We start from the raw sequence: 6,439 nt of genomic DNA on the forward strand, positions 1-6,439 counted from the left end.
TTGTTGAAAAATTAATTTTGATTAAGTAAAATTAAATTAATTAAAATTAACATGACATTTTTGAAAATTAATTTTCAAGTCAGAAAATTGGCCCAATGGGTAATTGAACTTGAATATTGGACCTGAGATAGTAAATTGGGCCCGGGAGCCCAAACCGAGACCAAGACTCAAAAACTGGTCTAATCGGACTCGGCATGTAAAATCAGGCAACAGTCTAAATAGACCGGATCGATCGAGTCGTCAGGCCAAACTGACAGCAGTCGAACCGACTTAAGGTGCAGTAAGGGTGCCGTACCTACATCACCGCATTACGGTAGTGCAAGTGGTCATGACAAGAACATCCGATATTTACGGCAGATTGGTCATCGGTGGTTGATCAGTGGAAGAGTTACATTTCCACTGGAATTCTACCAGAGAATTTGATTTTAAATTAATTATTTTAAAAATAAAATTATTTTAATAATTTAATATTAAATTAAATTTAATACTTATCTTAATTGCATTTTATTCATTTAATATTAAAGTTATTATCTTAATATGAAATTTAATTTAATGTTTATGTTGTAGATAAGCATTCTATTATTTTAATAAGATTTAATATTAAATTTAATTCAATATTTATCTTGATAAATATTATATTAATTTAATATTAAAGTGATTAAGCTTAATCATAGTTGAACTCTCTAAACTCTCCCTATATAAAGAGAGTATTAGGTCATTATTTACACACACGTGAATTCAAGAGAAAGTTATAGAGAGAAAATTCGCTGAAGAGATTATTACAGAAAATTTCTAAAGATATTTTTCTGATTTACAACTTGACCCAAAAGTTTAGAGAAACTGTAAAATTATTTTATTGGTAATTTTGTGAAAAAATTTCAAATTCGAAGCGAGCCCACACTCAACAAACATGAGCTTGAGTATAGCGGAGAAGACTACTCAGTCGAAGCGCTCATCCTAGACGAATCGAAAATGTACAATTTTGATTAAGTGTTTATTACTTCAGATATCACAACCAATATCTTATTTTGGAAAATTTTTTAAACTCTAGTTTTCCCTAAATTTATTTTCCATTGTGTTTTCCAAACTCGTTTTCCAACTGAAACCACGGTACAAATTTCACTTTGAATCATGGTGGACTTTAGAGGAGTCTTGTAACCCTAAGATTCGTAAGTTGTGGAGTACCAATGGGTGGATTGTTCTTGAATGTATGAAATTTTTATGTTTAGGTTTGCAGAAGTGGACTAATTCGTTGAAAAAGAGAAAGAAGGGTAATATAGAAACGCTTCAAAGAAAATTAGGAGATTTGAATTTGGAGATGAAAGATGAGATGAATATTGCGAAGCTTTTGGATACATAAGTGACGCTCAATTTGGAGATAGACAAGGAAGAATGTTATTAGAAGCAAAGGGCGAGAGCTAATTGGCTGAAATTAAAGGATTGAAATATGATGTTTTTTCATCGGTTTACTTCTCAACGTCATCGAACAAATTGGGTTAGGGGGTTACAAGGCGAGGATAGAATGATTATAATGGAGCAAGGAGGTATGTTAAATATAGCGAATACTTATTTCTCTAATCTATTTTCATCTCAAGGTTTTGGCAACTCGAATCATATTTTGGAAGAGGTGAGACAGTGTAAAATGGAAGAGCAAAACAGGATCTTATCATCAAAATATGAATAGAAGGAGATTCTTGCTGAGTTAAAAAAGATGGCCCCAACTAAAGCTTCGGGTTCTGATGGTATACCTGCTTTGTTCTATTAGAAGTATTGGCATATTGTAGGCCAAGATGTTGGTTCATTTTGTCTAGATATTCTTAATGGAGGCACTTCCTTATTGGAGATTAATCGGACTCACATTGTTCTTATTCCAAGAATTGCAAATTTGACCAAGTTAGTGCATTTTCAACCCATTAGTCTATGTTCAGTCATTTATAAAATTATCTCAAAAACAGTGGTAAATCAATTTCAAAAAGTGTTGAATAATTGTATTGACGAGGCATAAAGTGCTTTTGTTTCGGGTCGACAAATCACGGATAATATTCTTTTAGCTTATGAGGTTTTGAATGCTTTTTTTTAAAAAAAAAGAACAAGAATGAGAGGCTTTTTTACATTGAAACTTGATATGAATAAAGCGTATGATAGAGTGGAGTGGATGTTCTTGAGGGAAGTAATGCTAAAAAATGGGTTTTTCAACTGGTTGGGCCGATTTCATTTTGGAATGCATTAGTGCAGTTTCTTATTTCATAGTGCTTAATTGGGAAATGAGAGAGGTCTTTACACCAACTAGGGGCCTTAGACAGGGTGATCCACTTAGCCCTTATTTTTTCCTCATATGTAGTGAGGGTCTTTCAACCCTTATGAGATTAGCGATGAGGGATGGTTTATTAAAAAAGGCAAAAATGTATCATCGAAGACCAGAAATATCTCATTTATTATTTGCCAATGATTGTATTCTTTTTGGTGAAGCCACAAAAGAAGGAGCCTTGGTCTTAAAGCAGATTTTGTAGGAGTATGACATAAGTTCGAGTTAATATGTTAACTTTGATAAATCAGTTATTTTTTCAGTTCAAAAATACAAGAACAACAAAGAAGAATGCTCTCTAAAGAATTAGAGGTATATTTTTCATCAGACCTGAAAAAATATTTAAGCCTTCCTGATATGGTTGGATGAAAAAGAAACAAACTTTTAATTTGTTGAAAGATCGTATGCTAAATTGTATTAAGAGTTAGTGTGTGTAGCCATTATCACAAGAAGGTAATGAGGTGTTTATAAAAAGTGTCCTTCAGGCCATCTCTACTTATGCTATGTCCTTTTCTTTGACCGAAGTCCCTGTGCTTAGAGTTGGAAAGAATTATTAGTCAATTTTGGTGGCAAAAGCATGGGGAAAAGAAAGGGATTCATTAATGTGAATGGTTGAATTTATGTGATCCCAAAGATAATGGGGGAATGGGTTTTCAAAGTTTAACGAAGTTTAATTTGGCGCTTCTGGCAGAGCAATGTTGGCATTTAATGACTAATACAAACATGTTGTTAGTAAGATCGCTAAAAGCAAAGTATTATCCGAAGTCGGATTTCATGAGTTCAAACTTGGGAGCTTACACATCTTATACCTAGAAGAATATATCGTCTGCAAAGGGATTACTTCAAGACGGTTTGTGCTGGCGCATGGGTACTGGTTCCAAAATTAATGTTTGGATAGATGCGTGGGTTCCTGGATTGGAGGGGCACAGAATTTAGACAATATATATTGGCAAAAATTTAGTAAATGTTTCTGATTTAATTGATCAACAAACTGGGCAATGCAATTTTCAGTTTATTACCAGTATGTTTAGTGCTAAGGAAGCAAGGAAAACTCTATGTATTCCTTTAACACAGACACTTTAGAGGGATTCAATTGCCTGGCGAGGCGAGGCGCCTGGGGTATTCTCGGTTCGTAGTGGGTACAACATTCTTATACAAAATTCATTTTTATCTAGGCCTTACTGGAATCAAATAAATTATACAATTTTTTTCAAGCTGTGGAAACTTAACCTACCGGAGAAGATAAAATTTACAGTCTAGAACTCATTTCGAGATTGTATCATCGTAGTAGAAGTGTGGAACAAATTAAACATTTAATAGCATATAGAGTTCATTGTTCTTATCTTTCAGGATTGACTTGATAATTTAGTTTCTACCTCGTCTAACCAAACTTGTAGGATAATGGGGTGTACCCTTTAGGTGTTATGGACTGAAATAAATAAATATGTGCATGATGGGATTAAAAATCAGGCTCAAACAATACCAGAAAGGATTAAAGCTCAATTAGAAGAATTAGATGCCTTAAACAAACTGTTACTTGTTACCAGAGTTGAGATTGTAGGATGGAGGCCTCCAGAGAACGCTTTCATAAAGATAAATTTTGATGGGGCTTTTCAAACTCACTCCCTAAACTCATGAGCGAGGATTGTTATTAGAAATCAAATGGGGTTATTTTGGGGTCAACAAAAAATATTAATAATCACATACCAATGGGTTTCGCTGCGGTAGCTATTGCATGTCTCTAAGTAATGTGATTGGGCATTGATTTTGGGTTTCAAGATGCGATGATCAAAGGCGGTTCACTTACGGTGATAAAGAAACTGCAGGCAAACAGAAAAGATGATTCATGCATCAGTGCTTACATCTCAAATCTAAACCCTTTGATGAAGAGATTTAAAAACTGTATTCTCACATATTCAGAGGTAGGGGAACCAAGTGGGTCATCTTTTGGCCATTGAAGGATTAAAGGGGGAAAGGAATACTTATCTTCTTGATAAGGTGCCAAATTTCGTAAAGGAGGCGGCGGAGAAATATTGGCAGGGAACGGTTGGGGGGAGTATCTCTGGTACTGTGCAATGAGAATCAAGTTCAAGGTAATGTTGGGCTGCACACTTACCGGGGAAAGCAGTAGTGAAAGGAAGTAAGAGTCAATAGGAGAAAATAGATAGTGGTGTTTTTCAAGCCATTGTCGAATGCTTCTGATTTTAAGAGCCATAAGGATCTGGTTTTGGGAAAGGAAATATTTGGAAATGGACTTTTTTTTATTGTGATTTGTGTTTCCAAATGGCAGAGTCCATTAATTAGGCTGGGGTATAGTTATTATTTTTAGGAAATTGGGTTTGACTGTTTGTGGGGATTTAGTTTTCCATTTGTTATGGTTGTTGGACTATTTTGATTTATTTATTAATATCTTCCAACTGGGTTATTTCAAAAAAAAAATTATGTTAAAGTTATGTCAATTTTACTATATTAAAATGCATGCATAAATTTATTAAATTAATTTTATTTCATTTAAAATAATTAGATAACATTATCTTTTAATTTAGCTCCACTTAGGATTTTTCATTCAATCCGGATACCAAAGTGATTAAATTAACCTTATATTAAATTAATCATTAAATTTAAAAAAAAAACACTTATTACTCCGATAAGTAAAACTAGTGAATCATTTTTCTTTGTTCAATCATTTATTATTCCATACAAGTGTTCATATTACATGCAATCTCTTAAAGAGTTATGTTGAGGTAATAAAGAGAGCAATTGAACATATATAATGAAGGCTAAAATAACATGTAATTAAGTTCCGACTCTTCATTTATCAATTACATAGTTATTTCGTTATGGATTCAATCTACCAAAGGTACCACGATTGAGCTCCACATTATATATCATTACGAAAGCTACTTATTTTAAACTTTAGTTCAATGGTCTTATCATATGTGTGTTATCTTTATAAGATATCCATGATCTTTCTAGGTTAAATTTTTTCACCTAATTCGATCCATTTTATGTCAAAGTCACCATTATTTCTTCCATGACGAAAATTATCATTAATCAAATCAATAATAATAATGAAAAAATGTTTGTCCTTGATAAATACCATTAACCTTGTCCCATTTTCATAATTCATACAATACAATTGAGAGGATACCATTTACTTTTTTTTATCGAGCTATGGTTCCACTATTGTAAGTGAAGTCATATCATACATAAGTCATATACTCAATATGCCAACTTTTTGCCCCTTACCAAGATTGTAAGTTTTCGACATATCAAAGTATATGATCATTCACATACTTAATTTAGGTTAATCATACCATAAACGTTACAAATGAATAAATTTGTAAATGAATTTAGAATAAATTCAACTTGAGTCTTATCTAATATATTGTGAGCCCAAATAATCACATCTATAACTCTATTTCTAGAAGCCAATTCTGCTCTGATAGCCAAGATAAATTATGCTCAGATAACCAAGATAAATTATCTCCCCAATCAGATTTATAGATTATATACTAGTCCTTTGAATAAATCATTTGTTCAATTTGATTCTTTAAACTATAAGCAATTTAGATTACTTATTAATATATGTTATCTTCTCACATTATAATTTGACCATAAAATGCAATTTAATCTTGGTTGAACTTTAATTAGTGAATGAGTAAATATTTACTTATATATTTTACTTTACAAGAAAAAATCATTTAGGATAATCTAACATATATAATGAATGAAATTTGTTTATTTTCATGAATAAATAATTTAACCATTTTAACAATTTATCAAATATGATGAAATTAAGAAAATTGAGATTTAAGGAAATTTTATTTGTTTATACTTAACAGGTTTTTAGCAGAGCCTCAATTGAGATTAAGGAAATTTTGCAAATTGCCAAGTTATTAATTTCATCATTTATTTTAGTCCTAATACTACAAATCATCATGTTAAAGCTTCTATCTCAAATATTTTTTAGGTGGAATCTACGATTGGACCAGATAGATACCTTGGACTTACATTAGTGGTGGAACAAAAAATGTGCATTTACTGGAATCAGAGTGCATTGCTGCTAAAGAGAATCAGTGGAGTGCATGACTGCTTAGAGTGGTGAGGGAATTTTTATCAAGTCAGTGCTTC

The 6,439-nt window shown here is 32.2% G+C and overlaps 1 long non-coding RNA gene across 1 annotated transcript; it reads right to left on the bottom strand.

The window, feature by feature from the left end:
* Positions 1–2,955: 2,955 nt before the first annotated feature.
* On the bottom strand, positions 2,956–4,594 carry LOC108469064 (uncharacterized). The gene is made up of 4 exons (XR_001869034.2): positions 4,218–4,594; positions 4,013–4,125; positions 3,850–3,931; positions 2,956–3,215 (listed from the first exon to the last, which is right to left on the bottom strand). It is a non-coding gene; the product is annotated as an uncharacterized LOC108469064 (long non-coding RNA).
* Positions 4,595–6,439: the final 1,845 nt, after the last annotated feature.

The sequence above is a fragment of the Gossypium arboreum genome, chromosome 8 (genome assembly GCF_025698485.1).
Source record: "Gossypium arboreum isolate Shixiya-1 chromosome 8, ASM2569848v2, whole genome shotgun sequence".
In the NCBI taxonomy this organism is placed as follows: Eukaryota; Viridiplantae; Streptophyta; class Magnoliopsida; order Malvales; family Malvaceae; genus Gossypium; species Gossypium arboreum.